The sequence below is a fragment of the Empidonax traillii genome, unplaced genomic scaffold (assembly GCF_003031625.1).
Source record: "Empidonax traillii isolate 1590-97213 ecotype Southwest subspecies unplaced genomic scaffold, ASM303162v1 scaffold330:size615109, whole genome shotgun sequence".
Classification (NCBI taxonomy): domain Eukaryota; kingdom Metazoa; phylum Chordata; class Aves; order Passeriformes; family Tyrannidae; genus Empidonax; species Empidonax traillii.
Window position 1 is genome coordinate 384769 of NW_020955523.1, and position 18650 is coordinate 403418.

Below are 18650 nucleotides of genomic sequence, written 5' to 3' on the forward strand. Positions count from 1 at the left end.
AAAAAAAAATGCAGGTAATAATGTTGTAAAACAGTTATAGATGCATCAAGTATATTATAAATTGTATGAGAAGACCTCACAGAGATGTCACTGAGGTGGGTATACAGTAGGCTGTATACCTATAACATAGACAAATGATAGCACACTTGTGTCCACTTATTTGATGAGGACATAAACAAATGTGTTATTTTATTTAATTATCAGAGGTAATCAGGCCTCATTTCTTACAGCTGTCTCACCGTATGATGCCATACAAGCAGTCCATACTGGTGTCCTGAAATGGGTTCTTTCACCCAGCATGCAGGAAGCTGATGCACACACAGAGTTGAGGTATTTGACTGATTTACAGTTCTAGACAGGAAGGGGTGCCAGGTGGTAAATCCACAAATTCACTGCTGGCAAAGTTAGTCTGATGCCCAGAGCACTGGTTGACTGGGGTTGCTGTTAGGCTGCATATGCTGTATCTGGTACTGTATCATATCTGTGATTCCTGTGCAGGCTGAAGGGATGTACCACTGCTACTTGCCTTTCTGCAGTTTAAACAACGTGTGCTTGTGACTGACATGTGTCCAGGTTTGAAAGACAGGTCAAACAGCCTTGGAAGAAGGAAACATGGAAGTGGACAAGAGGAATGCTATGAACCTGTCCCCTTTAGAGTGAGAAAACACATTCATCTATTTTCTTTTATTTTCTTCCCCCCCCCTCACACTCCCCCACTCCCCCCCATATTACTGTCTTTTAAGCACTCTCCCCCAGGAATTACAGCTCATTCTGTACATCCGACAAGATTGCTCCTGGTAGGGCAATTTCCCATATTTTCAGCTGGGACTGGTTGGTATCTTCTTCCCATATGATCCTTTTGTCCAACTGCTACAGTGTGCAGAAAAAGTGCAAATGTTCAGCCCAGGAATTCATATAGTGTATGACCTTACTGCAGCAGCCAGTGTTAGAAGCTCTGCAAGGTTAAACTGATCTCAGTCACAAGGAAAACCTTGTAGACAGCCATACAAGCAAGTGTTTTCTAAATTTTTTGTACCTTTCCAATAGAATGAGGAAAAAATAATAAAAAGATAAATGTAAAAGGAACTGGTGCATTGAAGCTATATTTAATTCAGAATCTGATATCCTAGTGATCAGGAACTGTGAATATTCCAACTGAGCTAACTTGCCTGGTAATTTCCATCACCAGAGGTTTAGGGGTCATGGAGTAGACAAGACGAAATCACAGACACCGAAGAGAGTTAAGAAATGATTTCACAGAACAAGAGCAATTTGCATTGTTCTTCTCAACGCTATAAAGCAAGCAAGCAGCAGTTTTCCAGTGCCTGCATTGTACCTTTCCTGCACCTTGTGCCGCAAAACTCAACTATTAGGAGACAGGTTAATGGCCTGGCAACTTTTCTGCACTGCTTCAGTTTCACTAGGAACTTTAAGCTGTGTGACAAAAGGAATCAGTGTCTTCTCTTTAAATGCTAATGCGTAAACTAGACATCACACCAGCAAAAGGCAATGTCTGAACACTCCAACTGATGCTGCATAGCACTGCAAAGTTGGCCCAGTTCTTGACTCACACAATTATGGATATGTCGATGGTTGCAGTATAGCAGAGCTTGAGTGGAGACCATGCTTTCATGATACCCCTCTGGCAATATTCATTACTGCTTGTGGCCTGCCCTGTGCTCCATTTGCTGCTGCAGTATAGAGCATGACCTCACTGATAGTTGTACAGGACACCTGAGGAGATAAAACACCATTTCATGGAGCTAAAATCGACCATCTCTGAAGTAGGCAGAAGAACTCCTTAACTCCTTAACTCTTATTGCCAGGACATTCATACAATGAAAACATAGTATTTCTGTTGTAACATTAGTAGGTGTTAGGCCAGTAGGATGTTCCAGGAAGCTGTGGAAAGGCTCATGAATGCCACCGCATTGGGTCTTCTGAGCCTGTACGAGAAGCTGCTTCTCTTCCGAAGCCCAGTAAGTCACATTTAAGACCCTACCTTGTCTTTGTTGTCTTCTTGGGAATGCAGTTACAGCTCTGTTGCTTTGGTTCATCACTTTGAACAAAACGTTTGTTTATTGACCTGAAAAGGAGATGTTTCCTCCCCAGCTGGGAGAAAGATAGAAATATAGCCTGGGAAATGACACATTGCAATTTTGTGTATTTTTGGGGCATCATCTATTTTTACTTATTTCATATTTTCACCCTAACTAGCTTAAGTTATGCGGATTAGGCTATTTATTTCACAGGTATTCCTTTACTTAGTGTGATGCTTTGTGAAGTTGTCAGCTGAGCATTAATCATCATTTAGCCTGTCATTTTGGCTGTGTCTGACATACATTAAACTGCACCTCAGGATATATACGTCTGGCCATAACAGTCATTTGTTAATTGAATGTGACTTTTAATGAACTTTTCACCCAGCAGGCTATCCCTGGGATTTACGAACAACTGTATTTGTTTAAAGCGGTTTTGTAATTTTTGGTAGCAATGTACTGACTTCATGGTAGCTGCTGCAGCACACAGAGTTGCATATGTCTTGCCCATTAATCCCCTCAGGTATCAGATTCACCTAAGTTATGTCTGACTTTATAAATGCAGATTCCTAATGACAGGTGTTTTATAGCCACTCTCAGATGTATAACCTGAATGTGGTCATGCATCACAGCAGCCATTGCAGCGAGTAAGTAGCCTGCTCAGTGGCAGTATCACCAGCCTGACTCATCTTCCTGCTTCTCTGTTCTTTGCAGAGAAGACTGCTTCTCTGTTCTTTGCAGAGAAGACTGCTGTTGATGGCACGGTGTATGTGCTGTTGGTGAGGCGGTGTGTGTGCCTGTGTTCCCCATGGCAGTGACACGGGAACAGCTTGCTTTCCCTTAGAAAGCAGAAACAGGATTCAAAGTGTGGCACATGCTTTTCATATGAAAGAAGTGAGGATGACCAAAGAGGTAGGACACAAGTCCACTGTGTGTATCTCTGGGATGCAAAAAAGCAACTTTACAGTGGGAAAGACCACTTTTCTTATTCTTTTGGTTCTGCGTCTAATTGTTTGCAACAGTTAGTTTAAGAGATGCTTCTTTCTTTATCTTGATTTCTGATTGCCATTGTATCTATTCCTTTGGAAGAACTGGAGATCAAACACAGAACAGGATGAGGGAAGCTTTGGAAATTAACTATGTATGCAGAGACTTGGCAAAAGCATTAATACATGCAAAAGAAAATTAAAAAAAAAAAAAAGAAAGGAAGGAAATCATCTAAATGAAGGCAACTCACAATATGAATATGAAAAGAGAACTAGTTTGGAAATGGAAATAAGCATACTTGGAATTAATGTAGACTCATTCTAGGCCTAGCGTGATTCATACAGTGCCAACAGGCTGTACAATTTGCATCAGTATCTATGTTTCAATACAATTTTGTAACCAGGCTATTTAAATCCTCTAAGCCTTTTATGACTGTGTGTGGAAGTCTGGACATGAGGAGGGGCAGGAGGCAAGAACTGGATATCTGCAAGGCACATATCACATGCAACCTGTCAAGGCCAACTCTGGGCTGAAAAAGCAGCATCTTTCTTCAAACCCTGGCTTTGTCATTCTGATACAAACACACATTTCAGATGCAGATCATCTGGGTAGACATTTCTGAATCTGGGCAATGTAGTCTCCTCCCTTCTCCTTAGTGTGCTTTAATTCAAAGTACATATATAGCTGTCAGTTCTGTTCTAACTTGCAGCAAGATGTGATGCTTGATGCTATATCACAGATGACAGGAAGCCTGCATGTGGATGTTTGCATGTATCTGGATGCATACCTGTAATCAATCTCATGAACAGAAGTTCGATTTTTGCTTCACAGTTGCTTTCAACTTTGTGGAGTTTACTCTTGCTTTGTACTAATTTAGAGATCAGTTGCTAGAGGCTAATATATTGGAGGTCCTGTCCTGCTTTTGATCAACATGAAAGTGTGATAGTAATAAGAATAAGTAGTAAGTGCCACTTAGAGTAATTGTGCTGTGCAAACTAGGAAGGGCTCCATGCATTGCTCATACTACCAGTATTTTAATGAAAATACTGGTAAGCAAGTAAATAAAAAACCTAATATTCCTGTTGAACACCTTTTCCAACTAACATTCTCTCCAAGAAGATTTCTGAATGTCTCCAGAGTCTGAGCCTTCCCCGAAGAAGACCATAGGCGTTAAAGCTGCAAAAAACTGATACATAGATGATGCACTTGTTTTTCTGTTTTGATACCTTCTTATAAACCTTGTGTCTTTGGGTCATTTATTAGAAGTCTCAGTTTTTGTGTGTAATTTCACCTGATAGATATTTCTTCCATAATTTGCATTTTTTACCCATTTATGATTTTTGTTTCTACATTATTCTCTGATCATGAGGGCAAAGTGTCATTCAATAATGCGTGGCATGGAACAACTACTTCTTTTTATTTGTTTCAAACACTGTTTGAGGATTTAATTCGGGGACTCTTTTCTTGTTTTGTGAGACACAAGCTGAATCTGGAACAGTTTTTTTAATGTTCCGTGGTGGGCTTTTAAGTAGTTAGTTATTAATCCTTTTGAACTCAAGTTAGTTGAGATTCTTTATAAAGATCTTCACTGATCTTTCCTGAAAGACTTTGAAAGAAGCATTAATGGAATTTAAAAGTCTAGATAAAACAGATCATTTACATAGGAAGGAGCTTGATGAAGCATTCAGCAGATAGCAAGGAGGCATGACGTCCTTCCACTAAAGGCATGTTGATGCTTCTTCATTAGAATCATACAATAGAATTGCACAATAGAATCATAGAATAGGATCATAGAATCATTTAGGTCGGAAAAGACACTTAGGAGCTTTGAGTCTAGCTGTCAACCCAACCCTCCCAAGTCCATCTCTAAACCATGTCCCTAAGTGCCATATCAATACCTCTTTTAAATACCTCCAAAGATGAGGACTCAACAACTTCCGTAGGCAGCCTGTTCCAATGCTGGACAACCCTTTCAATGAAGAAATTTTTCCTAATATCCAATCTAAACCTCCCTGGTGCAACTTTAATCCATTTCCTCTCATTCTACCGCTTGTTACTTGGCAGAAGAGACTGACCCCCACCTCACTACAACCTCCTTTCAGGCAGTTGTACAGAGTGATAAGGTTCCCCACTGAGGGACCTTTCTCCAGGGTAAACAACCCTAGCCCCCTCAGCTGCTCCTTACAAAACTTGTGCTCCAGACTCTTCACCAGCTCCGTTGCCCTTCTCTGGACATGCTCCAGCACCTCAATGTCTTTCTTGTAGAGGGGCTCAGAACCGAACAGGATTCTAGGCGTGGCCTCACCAGTGTTGAGTATAGTAGGACAGTCGCTGCCCTAATCCTGCTGGCCACACTATTGCTGATATAGGCCAGGATGCTATTATTTCAGAGTTATTCATGTGCCAACGGACAGTATTCTTGGGTTATTTTTAAAAGGATTATCTTTTATATATAAAAGGCTATACCCTTTATAGCCCTTTTCAAGATTTTGTACCTCCTATTCAGCTGAGTTCAAAAACTATTTCAATGGTAAGTTTGCACTTCAGTTAGTGGAACAGCTGTTCAGTCTGACCTCTCGAGGAACTTCCAGGTGCATAGGACTCAGGCAAGCTGATTTTATTACTCATTTTCCTTATCTGAGGTTTTTTTTTTTTTCCTTCCAACCTTTCAATATGAGATAACTCTGCAAACCTGATTTTTGTAAAGTAAGTACATGGATATGAATGTCTCCAAGCACTTTAGTAGTGAACATTTCAACAAAGAGTTGCATTTGCACCTCTTATATGTCCTTTTTTGTGATCCTCCTACTCCTTGAACAACCCTCAGCTCTACAGATCTTCCTTTTCATGTGGTCTAAAGTCTTAGGAGTAACTTTTATACTTGCCTTTAGCAAGTTGTTCTTCAAATTCTTTGTTTATATTTTTAAGCCTAATTTGTTTGGGCTTATGATCCAAGTAAGCTCCCTTGCTTTCACATAACTTCCACTTCTTGAAAAATGCCTTTTAGCTTCAGATAAGACCTCTTCAATTTAGCTCTGTCGTCTTATTTATCTAAGAATTTTTTTATTTTTTTTTACAAGAAATATTCATTTATTCTGCACCTCTCAAGATTATGCTTTTAAGGAGAGTAAAATAGTAAAATATCAGCTTTCTAGAGCCAGCTCTCTAGTAGAAAGGAGAGAGTTCAGAAGCCTTTACTGGGGCCAGACTCTGCCTCCAGCTTAAAAGGTAGTCTCAGTCTCTGACACATCCAGTACTGCGGCTGCTCAGATCCTATGAAAACGCAGCTCAGCAGAGCTCTGTCCCCAAGGAAGAGCCATTGGCAGGAGGTTTGCTATGTGGCCCATCCAGTGAGGTGGCCAACAGAGAAGAATGGTGGTCCTGCAGCTCCCTGCAGCTCCCCATAGCTCCCCAGGTGTAGCCCCCTTCCTCTCCTAGCTATATTGCCAATGCTCACAAGTGGGGGCACTGCACAGAAAACAAAATAATTGTAAAAGTCTGCATTGTGTTTATGTTTATTTTTACCTTAGTTATATCCTGTTTATCTTTAAAATCTCAGGTGCCAAGTGGAACATGGAACATGGTCAAAGGACTAGCAAGGATCTGGGCCACTGACTTAATTCCATATCTGCTAGGCATTACAGTAAAACACAATCTTCTTTCACAGATTTCTCAACTGGAATTCAAAACCACTCATCTACAGTATTTCCCTCACTGAGGCTTCTTTGGGATTTAATCTTTTATTATTTTCTATCGGAAACTTTCAACATGTACAATATAATATAAAGAATATAAAGAAAGAGAGGCTCAACAGGAATATTATTAAAGTACACTAGGATTGTTTCCTAATACTCCAGATATTCAAAAATATAGAAACTTCACAGAGCTACAACTTGAAAAGTTTCTCAATGAAACTTACAAATACATGAAATCTCTTTTTCAAGTGACATTGATTTTGCTAAAAGGAGGGAAAAACTAAAATAAAGAAATAGCAATTTATGAGAAAGAAAGGGAAGAGAAACACCATTGTAGCTCTAAGTGGGAAGCTCCACACTTCCTGGGAAGCCTTGATTTCTGTCAAGGCATGCCCACAGCAGAAAATAAGTTGATTCCAGCTGCTTCAAAACAGCTTTCCAGTACTGAACATCACTAAGGTAACTGATTCACTCCTCTGCAGGAAGGATTTTTCTCTCAGTGCCACAGTGGGAATGCACATCCCTGAAGAACTTGTTGCCATGTAGTAATTGTCTCACATATAGGCATGGGAGTTCTTCCAAGCATTTGTTTATATTTTTATATTTTTTTTGTATTGGGTCAATTCAGAGAAGGTGTCTGAAGTGGTCCCCTCCAAACCCCATGCGTGAAATCTCGCCTGTACACGGCAGATGCCAGCTGCATCAGGAAAGCTGACCAGCATCTCCTCCTGCCTCAGGAGTCCTACCCCTATCTCATCTTGAAGAAATATGCAGGTTGAATTTTCCCTCTAAAGACATACAGATGGGCTAGAAAGATGTCAAGGCCTTCACATGTCACTAAGCTAAGTCCGGGACCGTATCTTGGCACTATTATCCATAATGGTGATAAATATGGTGGTTGGGTGCATTCTCCTTGTCTCATTTGTCCTCACACAAACAAAGCACTGTAGGTGATCAGCACACTAAATTTCTGTTTCTGCTGGAAAAATGAGCCACTGAATGTAAATCTATAGTGAAAATTCTGGCTTCATGGGAGAATAACTGCAGCTTTATTCTTACCAATAAACCTTTTTTATAACCCCCAATATGAAAGGCACCCGCCAATTTTTTTTTTCATTAAGCCAAAAATAGTAGTCATAAGGGGGATTTTTTGAGAAATCAAAACATCTGCCCAAATAATAAAATAAATTACAAAAAGACTAATTATTAAAGGAGGTACACTATATTATATTCTAAGAAAAATATTTTAGAGTGAGTATTGGCAGAACTCCAAACTACAGCTCTTTAAGAGGACATTTGGGAACATCTAATAAAAATGAGAGATAATCAACCAAATCTAAGCCATCACCTGAGTTACTTGGTGTTTAAAGTTCCCGTTGTAAATTGGATTACTGTTAACAACATGGCTTAAATACTGTTAAAAATAGATCCTAAGTATTCTAGGTCATGCCAGAAAATTGTAAGAAGTAAAACCAAGGGATTTTAGGTTCAGGAAAGCCAACTTCATTTTCAAAATGAAATAAAATTCTAATCCTCTGACTCTCTTTATTTGTTATTATAAACAAATATAATAAAAAAATCCTACATCATTAATAGTGTAAACACTGCAAAACCCAGGAAGATACCCACCTTTAGCTGCATCTGTCCAGTTCTCAGAATACAAATGTAGAGTATCTGAGAGTATAAATGGGAAGCCTCTGTGTAGGTTCCCTTGTCATTCAGCTCTGACTGGATCTAGGAAAATGGCTGGATAAAGGCTTAGATATGTATGGATTGGCTGTAGTGTGATTTTCAAAATAGTTTTAAGTGGTTTTAAAATAGATAACCTAGAGTCCCTTGGGTAAATTAAAAAAAAAAAAAACACAACAACAAACAAACAAACAAAAAAACCACCCTCTGCTAAAAATCAATGCTTAAACCATCTAGATCTTTTAAAAAGCTTTCAAAGTCAGTTTGGTATAATTTGGTCCTACACATCCAGCTTCAGGGAATGTACCAGTGCCTTGATATGCCAGATGCCAGATGTTAATTTTGTGTTTCCACTGAAATGCAATAATTAAGACAGAGAACTTGCGGTATTCTTCACAGGGTACCATTTTAAGATGAAAAGGGCAAAGACTGCTGATTTTAGGCCAAGGTTGGATTTTTCCAAACTCCTGCATAAGGCATATCCCAGAGGTCCAGCAGCCTTCTGACAGACGAGTGCAGCTGCACCATGGCCTCTCCCTGGGCGGTGTAACAAAGCTTGTAGCCAAAAAGGGTCACATATGGCTACGTCCAGGTGCCAACTTTTTGTCAGACGCGAGCTGTTTGCGTCGGACAGGAGCAGGAGGATGTCCTGTGTCATTTTGCTGGTGCAGTTTGAGGGACTGCAGCCAAAAAAAAAAAAAAAAAAAAAAAAATAAAAACGTTAACAGGAAGAACCGGGACTAAAGTGAGCAAGGCTCTGGGTAAGAGCTGTGTTTTCCCCCGCTGTTTTAGGGTGACCGGGCACGGTGAGCTGCTCTTCTCCACGACGTCAGTTTGCAGTGGGACAGCTTTGTGCCCCTGTAAGGACTACGGGGGACAGGGACCCTCGGTGGGTGCGTCCCTCCGCGCTTGCTGAAGTAGCGGGGGGCATGGGGTGGGGGGGTGGTGGTCCCAGCCGTGTCGGCAAAGGAAAGCTGAGCCACCCCACGCTCGCTATTTTAGGCTACAGTGCCCCACGCCCGCCCCCTCCAGGCCTGGCAGCCCCTCGGGCTCGGCCCCCCCGCCAAGCGCCGCTCCCGCCGGGACGGGCGCGCCGCGGGGGCGGGCACAGCATCCCACCGCCTCCCGGCACGGCCGCGCTCCCGGCGGGCAGCGGCGCGGGCTGAGGGCACAGAGCGGGGCAGTGCGGTAACGGGTGAGTGCGGGCGGTGCGGGCAGCGGGGTCTGGCCGGGCCGGGTGGGGGGCGAGCGGTGCGGGGCGGCTCCCGCTCCGTCCGGGATGTGGCTGCGGAAGGTGGATCCGCCGCCCGGTGCGGGTGCCGGCGGGGACACCCCTCGGGAGCGGCGGAGGGGGCGTGGGAGGGGCCGCGCACCCTGCGCCCGCGAACAGGAGCGTTCCCGGCGGCGCGGAGCTTCCAGGTACCGTGTGAGTCCCTCCCGCCCCCCCGCGCCGCGACCCCGGCCCCGGGCACCCCTGTGGGCATCGAAGGGAAGGGGAAGAAGTTTGGAGCGGAGGGCGGGCAACTCCGGGCGAGTGGTGAAGCTGCTCCTCAGGGCGCTTCTGGGGGCGTGATGTCCCGTGTCCCACCGTGTCCCACCGTGTCCCACCGTGTCCCAGGCGTTCTGCGGATAGACCACGGATAATCTGTCTGTGCCTCCCTGCCCTGGACGTTTCCGGACCGACCAGGTTTAATGTTTATTAACGCCAGGTATTAAACCTTTAGGGAAACCGCTAATCGGTGTCATACGTAGGCTGCCCCTCGTCGGGAAGGAAACTGAAATGAGTTTTTCTCCGGCAGAAAAGCAATCACAAGTGCGCCAGGTGCGACCTTTAACTGCATCTCCTTTGTGAAATTATGTTTGTATGGTCAAATTAATCAGTAGCGACATCATGAAGACTAGAGAGTAAAAATACAGTTTTTATTTACACAGTGGCACTGCATAACCGTTGTGCATGAAGTGCACAATTTAAGTTATACGGACAGGATAATGAACAACTAACATGCAGTTTGTGGATGCAAAAGGTGTTCCTAGAAAATCGCTTAAAATACCTCATTAACTTTCAGCTTTCTGTGATTGTAAGGAGTGTCCTTGTACATAGATTATGCAAAAGGCAGAAAAATTTTCTTTCTGCTTGCCACAAAATGTTGGCAGTAACAAAATTGTGTCTTAATCCAGTTATAAATGGTGCTTCTCAGCATTTAATAATTTATGGACTCCGAAGAGCAGGCAAGTGCTCTTAACAAAGGGAGAAGTAAAAGAGTATTCAGAATTCCTGAAGCAATAGATAAAATATTCCTGAAGCAAGATAATAGATAAAATGATCTGCACCAGGCTATTTGTCTGGTTGGTACAGATACGTTTAATTCTTGGTTTTGCATTTTGAAAAGTAATGAGACTTTGGTCATTCCAAGAAAATCCTGGCCACCTTTTGGGTCATTGTGGTTAAGAGTGGAGAACATGGAAATATTTAAGGCATATTGAGTTACCCACCATAACTTCATCACCTTTTGAAGCTAGAAAAAAACAGGTTTAAATGAAATATTTGTTCAGAATAGAGACCTTGAAAACAGCTGAAGGAAAGACCATGACACTCTGTTTACCTTTTCTCACTGAAGGAGTCATGGGGATGAGAATGATTGTTGGGGTTTTTTGCTTCAATTGTTAATATTCTCTTTGAAATGTTGAACTTCAGTGTTTGTGCTACAATGTTTTGAAATATGACACTGTGATTGATAAAAATTACTTATACACAAGAAAAATAATTTGAAACTTAACTAGAAATACTCAAATAACTCCTAAAAGCAACCACTTTACCCGTACTGTTGGAGGGAAGGTTTAGTTCTGTAAATTAATTTTGAAATACACCCTGTTGGAACGGACACCAGTGTTGGTTGGTTGATTTTTTTTTATTATTATTAATCATGTCATGATAGTGACAAGTTTAAACAAAAGAGCATAACGTACATCAGTATGCTATAAAAATATACATGAATTTCAGAATCATGACAAATTTTAAAAATATTAATGCAAATGATGAAATGCAGAGAGAGAGAAACTCATCCAGGTCATGCTGTTACTCTGTCTGGAAGTGCAAAACTGTTCCCTTGTGTCCATTTTTTTATTATCCTGTACAAATAATATTTTCTGTTAGTATACTGATGAGTGTTTTTAGTGAGCTTTTCAGAATGTAACTGCTTTCTTCAGTTTCCAAAAGCTGGGATGGAAAATCTGTGAGGAATCATTTGTGTAGTTTTCTCATTCAGCTCAAAATCATATGTTCCCTGAACTCCTTCTGGACTTTTTGCTGGACTTCATTGATTTCTTCTCCAGGCAAAGATGCCCCAGGACTGCACTCAGTTCTTTGGGCATGGCTCCCTCTTGGTTGGCTTTGGGGGCAAAGGGGAGGGAAATTGGTGTGCTCTCTCCATATCTTGATGTCCAAAGAGCCTCCATTCACTGTGTCTCCCTAGGGTGGTCCTTGTTCTCTCGAACAGTTTCATGGGCAGTGGAACAGTGCAGGATTTCGGGTTGGTGCCTTGATTTGTTCCACTCTGTGGCATCCAGACTGGCCACTCAAACACGTGGGATCACCTCCAGTACTGAAAGGGGAGAATTACAAAAGTAAATCCAAGTGATCTTGTCTGGTAGAAGTATTTAGACAGTCAAACATCTGTGTTAGAATGGATTAAGATTCTGGTGTTTGCGTTTTTACAAGGGGATCATCCAGATTTTCATTGCAGCCTCAGAGTATGGCTTAGCAGAAATCCTAGAAAGTCAGAATGGTGATCTGATTGTGAAAAGCTCCCAAATCTGGCTTTCCTCACGTGAAATAATGTCTTCTATACTTGACTTAATAATTTTGAGTTTAAAAGTTTTTCCTGTTTTAGATTCACGTTTGTTATTTCTTCCCTTCTGCTCTGTCTTTATTCATTTCACCCTGGTTTCCTAAGGATATGATGCTAAAATAATAATAATAATGCTGTCTGACTGATAGCTCCCCTCATTGCCTCAGAGTAATGTTTTTGCCCTTAGAGATTAATTTCAACCAATATAAATAGAAGAGCAGAGATTTCAAAGTGATGAAATCTTACAAATCTCAAGACTTCTGGTGTTGTGTGGGTGCTCCATAGGATGCTGAGTGTTACAGCTTCTGCTGCTCAAGACTTGGTGATTATATTTTTCAATTTCTTTGCTCCTTGGGAGCGCACAGTCTTGGCAGTTTTGATCATGCCTTTTCTTCTCCATAGTCCCCTCAAAATAAGCTTTATCTTTCTGAGATATATCTGGTAATTAGTTATATATACAAATGCTGGGGTTTTTTAACTTTATAAGCTGATGTGTTGAATTCCTGGCCCATCATTTAATACTTCTTGATACAGGGTTGATAGCCAGTGGTGCAGTAATTTTCTTTTGTTTTCCTGACTCAGTGCAAACACTCGATTAATGTGGTCACAATAAAATCCAGTTTCTTCCACAATCAGTTTCTCTGAATCGCTTACAAGTTTTTGATTAGACTTTAATTTGCTTCCTACTGCCACTGCTGTTTCCTCTGGTCATGGTTGCTTCCGAACATCCTCTTCTGCTTTCCCTGCACAGCAGGATGCTGTAACACTCTCCCCCTGTCATGACAGGAGAAGGATAATGGAGGAGAAATATGAAAAGGTATTGTGAGTTTATCTAGCAAGACCTTTATAAATACATGTTGCTTTTATTGGCTTTCAAGTGGTGGTTATTGTTCTGATTATTTGTTCTGCTGTATGGCTAAAGTTAAGAGATATTTTTATGGATAATTGCCCATTTTTTCCTTCCTTGTCTTGACAACTTTAATATCATCACAATACTCATCTGTCTTTTATCTTTCATTATCTCCTTATAAAGTTGCTGTGATTAGGTTATTTCAGGGGAGGTGAGTTTGGTTGTTTGGGTTTTTTTTTAAATTTTGCTTTTTAGGGAGCTTTAATAATATATTAAGTTGATTTGCTATTTTTTTCCCTATTGTAGAAATCATATCAACTGGCCTTGCTCTCTGGGAATGAATATATATATATATTCATGAATATACATATATATATTCATGAATATATATATATATATATAAATTAAACCAATTTATTAAAGTGCTCAGTGGATAATGTTCATTTCTTTTAAAATACTTGTCTGCATTCAAGTTGCACTAAGCTATCCTCTACGTTTTTTATAATCATTTCTATGTTATTAAAGCCTTCATTCCCCACTAAGGACAGAGCACTATGCTTGTATAGCAATTACATTTTGACTTTATTCTCTTGTTTTATCTAAGCAAGAGGAAGGATAAGGTGCACAATGATATCCTTTTTTCCTGGGAACAAGCACACATGCTCATGTAGCATCGTGCCCTGCCTCATCTTCCTACACTTTGATGGAGCCAAACATCCTTCCCTGCCGCAAGGATGTGGCCTCCTGGCAGCCCCACGTGGTTCTCTCTGTATTCTGTGAAGCTGCCACTCTGCACCCTGGGCTGGGTGCCTCCCAGCTGGTGTAAGAGACAACTCCCACAGAGGTTTCTCACCCCCTACCCTTCACCAGCAGTTGTGTCGCTCCCAGAAATGTGGGATGTAGCAGCATACATAGGTGATACCCAGTCTGTTTCGGTTCAAATGCATCCAAGGGATGGATCTCAAAACCACGCCAGTGGAACTGTTTAATTTGTATTGTGGTGAAAGATTGGGAGGGGTGTGCAAACCTGTGCCATTACCTTGGCAGGTTGGAGAAGGGCAGTGACAACCTGCAGAGAAGGGAGTGTGGCTCTGCCCAGAGAACAGGGGTGTGGGCTGGGCAAGACGTCAGCAGGGCTGAGAGCAGGAACCCTTCACATGGTTCACCTGTGGCTGAGGCAGCGAATCTATTGCCTAAAAAAAACACTGTCAGCGAAGGGAGGTGATGATTTTACCAGCTGGATCAGGTTTGCAGAGCACATGTGAAGACGTGTACCTTGAGCAGCCTTTGAGTGTGGATCTCTGCCAGGTGCACACAGGCTGAGGCACTTGGACAGGAGGTGTTCAGTTTGCTTCCCAGAGCGCAGTATGGGCTGAATAGATGCAGCAGAAGCTTTCTGCATGTGCTTGCTTTTGTATGTGGCACACATCTTTCCGTGCTGACCCCGGAGTGGGAGCAGGTCTGTGCTAGGTTGTGCTTCAAGGACACAGCTCTTAATTAAAAACCTTCCATTTTCTGTGTCCTTAGGAAAATCCCAGAGAAGAAAGTGCGGATCAGGGAGCACCTCTTGCTTTTTTCTTCTAACTTCTTCTTTTAATCTACAGATTAAGCAGTATTTGCTGCATACATAATGATAGCAAAGATATCTCTGTAGGTTTTCCCCATCCTGTCCACATATTCCATCCAACAGAGGAAAGTGAAGAGGGTTTGTAGTACACAGTACTATTCATGCCTGCAGATCTGAACATCTGCTGATGCAGAACAGAGGGAATAATTTGTACTACTTTCTAACCCTCATGGGCAAATGGGCAGCCTTTTATTTTGGCCTTTTTCAATTACCTCTTCAACCAGTAGACAGAATTCTCTGGGAAACCCGAAAGTTTGCCCATAGGCTCATGAGTAACCTGGAACTGTGATTAGTAATGCAGCTTCACAGTTGCTGGAATGACCTTGGAAGATGTGCAGCATTCAACACTTCTTGGGCAGTAGGTACAGCTTCCTCCTCTGCAATGAAAACCCGTCCCTCAGAGTCAGCACTGGATTGAATCAACATCCTGCAACTCATTTTGCATAAAGAGAAGCTAGCACATCCATAAAAACAAGTATTACAGTGATCCTCACTGGAGTACACACGCTGTATTAAGACAAACACAGATGCCTTCAGATCTCTGCGTTTGGTCTTTCTTCCTGATAGAGCAGGCTGAATTGTTGAAGGATGGTGTCACTAGGATATTCTTCATAGTATTTTGAATTAGTTGTGAATTCAAAACAGTTAGCAGTACCTGTGTGATAGGCCTTAAAAGAAAAGGAAGCAACACATGCTCAGACAGATGCAGAAGCACTGGCAGCTTCTTAAATATTTCTTACTAACTAATGAAAATGCTCGGTGGTATCACTGACTGATGCCAAAGATTGTCATTGAGATGAGTGTACACCCTCCCTCTGCCTCATCAAAAATAGCTTTAATTCCTGGGCAATACGTGATATGCTTTGTTCATAAACAATTGGTATCCACAAAGGTGGATTTTATAGTCCTTAATTAAGGTAGTTTCCATTAAATAGAATTGATAAGATTTGTCCTGTGAATATTTACGCGGAGACCTTTGTATGTCTCTTCCGTCTGCTGTGGACAAGGTGTGGTTGGATAAGAAAACAAAAGGAAGCAGAAGACAGGAAAATGACATCTGGAAATTCTGTCTCTGACTGGACAAGCAGTTCTGAAAGTAGAATGTGAAATGTTAACCAGAATTTCCCCTGTGGTACCAAGTAGAAAGATATGGTTTGCCTAATACCTGAAGTATACACGTTTCTCAGGGCTTAGCCAGTTGTGAATAGCATTGGCTTTGGCAGATGACACAACAAGGTGTTAAGCAATCATGTGGCATTTCATCTTAACTTAAATCTATGATGCAGTGGGAGTGCTGGAGTCTTTCTGCTCTTTGTATGAATAAAAATTTTGAGGATTGGCTTTATAGACTGCTCTGAAAATAAAAGCCACCTTGGAATGGAGAAGCAGGGCAGAGCTCTGCAATTCTGTTGCCACTTCTTCCAGAACATGGATGGGATGTTCTTTCAGAAACAACTTGTAATGGGGAGATGAGACACTGATTTAGCTGTAACCCTGCCTATAGCAGAGCTGGGCCTGGACACAAGCACACACTTCCGATCCTGACACAGGGAGTCAGATGATGCTGTGGAGTTGGGCAGGGCTGTCAGTGCAGTTCACCTTACCTGTTTGTTTCCTTGTAAAATGGGATGCTCTTTCTTCTGGGGAAGGAGCCATTTTCTAGAGCATCAAAAGCATGATGATCAGGGCTGGAGCAGTTGCCCTGTGAGGAGAAACTGAGGGATGGGCTGCCTGAGGGGGCATGGTTCTGGGGGCACTGACAGCAGCCCCTGGTACCGCAGGGAGGTGGTCAAGAAGAGACACAAGGGGCATCAGCTGGAACTAATCAGAGATGTTCAGACGGTGCACAAGGAAAAGGGGCCAGGGAGGCAGAGGTGGGGGCTGCCCATGGTGGCTGTGCCAGTTCCATTCTGGGTGCATTCCAGTCCCAAAGGGGGACAACCCTGATCAGCCCCATCTGACCTCGATGCTGAGCTGGTCCAGGGACATCCTGAGCTTCCATCCAGCCTGAGCTGTCCTAGGACTCTATCATTCAAAGTTCAAAGCTAAGACTCTGTAAAGTTACAGTGAAGTCCTTGTTAACCATCTATGCATGAAAAAAGTAACAGGGAAGAGCAATATTATTTACCAGACTGAAAGAAGGCCAGTGATAGTATATTTAATAAGAAATAACAAATAAATGCAAACAACAGCATAGTGGTTTGCAGTCCCTGCCTTTAGATATCTTGCTAATATAGTCTGCCTTAGATATGATTAAATTCAATGTTGTAAAACAATTTCTAACTGTACTGCATGTAATCTGTTTCAGGCTTCAAGTCTAATTCAGTCTGCTGCTGCTGCTTTTGTTCACTTAAGAAAAGCTTTCTCCAAGGCACAATACAGCACAGTAAAAATGTAGGGATTTCTGTAAACATGTTTTGCTAAAGCCTTAATGTGATAGTTATGTTCTGTGTTCAGAAATGAAACAGTGAACCTCCTGCTTTCTTGGAAGTAGGCACATGTGCAATGGTGTGATTTTGATCTTTAAATGAAAGGTCCCTAAGTGGGCATGGGGGTTCTTCTAATGTATCTTGCTTGGTTTTCTTGGCAGAAAGGTCAGATATTAGAAATTCAGTGCTACTCTTCTGATATTTTCTCTAAATGTTCTCTCAGAAGAGCTGGAGTGCAGTGAAACCTCTTGATAACAAAGTCTCCGGAGAGGACAGCCACTCACTAATGTTATTAAGACTGTGAGTTCCTTCTGTTTAATAAAAAAAAAAATAAAAAAAAGGGAAAAAAATTAAAAGCAATTTCATCTACAATAGATAGAGTCTCATTTAAACAAACAGCAAGCAAAAAGCTCCTCTCCATGTTGTCAAAGCTGTTTCATAAGCAGTGATTGAACATGTGTTCTCTGAGTAACATAAAAGAGTTTGCATTAAGAAGCCAGTGGTGCTTTCAACCACTTCCTCGCTCTTCCCCATCATTATTCAGAAACTGTCACTAAAAGTGCTTGCTGTTTACCTCAGAGAGCTTAAAAAGATGAGTGTGGGAGGGTTGGAGGAATATTTGTTTTCTTTCCCCTTAAACTGGCATTTGTTTCCTGGAAAAGCTAGAGTCGTGGAAGGAATTGAATTGAATCGAATAAAAATAAATCTCAGCCAATTCCTAATGGAAACAAGCTATTATTGATGTGGTTGGAAGCTTTCCACTTGAACGTGGAAGGTATACAGCATGTTGCCTTTAGGAAAAAAGCTCACTGAAAAGGTAGTGCTACCTTTTTCTGTTCTGAATTGGTAGCTTTATTACTTGCAGTTTGAAGAGAGCGTACATGCTGTCCACGCAGTTCCTTTTATTAATGAGTAACTCACTTTTATGTGCCTTCTCTCCTTCCAGATTCTCATTACTTACAGGTAGCTGGAAGTACTGCTTCAAAGTAAAACAGAATAAATGGGATGGCTTGTTTCTCAAACAGATTTCCCAAGAGACTCAATGTATTGCTTTGTTCTAGCAAGTTTTGAAAAAGAAATAAAATAAATAAATAATAAGTCATGACACTAATTCATTTACCTTTAATGAATATTGAAATAATTCCAAATTGAAGCCTATTGCTGTAATCACATTTAAGGAGAGACTGTTTCTTGTTTAGCGTGAACTGTAATCATTCATGCATCTTAGCATGGAAATTGAATGTTGTTACAGAAACTTAGCTATTTTAAAGGGATGTAATAAGATGTTTGACTCCATATTCACTGTGTTAATTAACTGGTTAACAATCCAACCTTTGTAGAGAATTTAATTCACATAAAGGGAGAACAAAGAAAATTGGAGGCCTCTTTAGAAAGAAATAGCAATTGGCAGTCTGCGGAGCATAGGACAAAGCTGAACAAATTTATCCAGCTGATCTGTTTTGCACATCCACATGGCGCAGTATTT

The 18650-nt window shown here is 41.5% G+C and overlaps 1 protein-coding gene across 3 annotated transcripts in view; it reads left to right on the plus strand.

Moving 5' to 3' along the window:
* Window positions 1-9277: 9277 nt before the first annotated feature.
* PKIB (cAMP-dependent protein kinase inhibitor beta) overlaps window positions 9278-18650 on the plus strand; it is a 56319-nt gene continuing 46946 nt past the window's right edge. The window contains exon 1 of one of the 3 annotated variants that reach the window (XM_027891782.1): window positions 9278-9299. The gene's annotated coding sequence lies outside the window, so the exon portion shown is untranslated. Of the gene's footprint in view, window positions 9300-9738; window positions 9830-10126; window positions 10233-18650 lie in introns of those variants that run through there. The other 2 variants (XM_027891780.1, XM_027891781.1) reach the window with 2 other exon arrangements.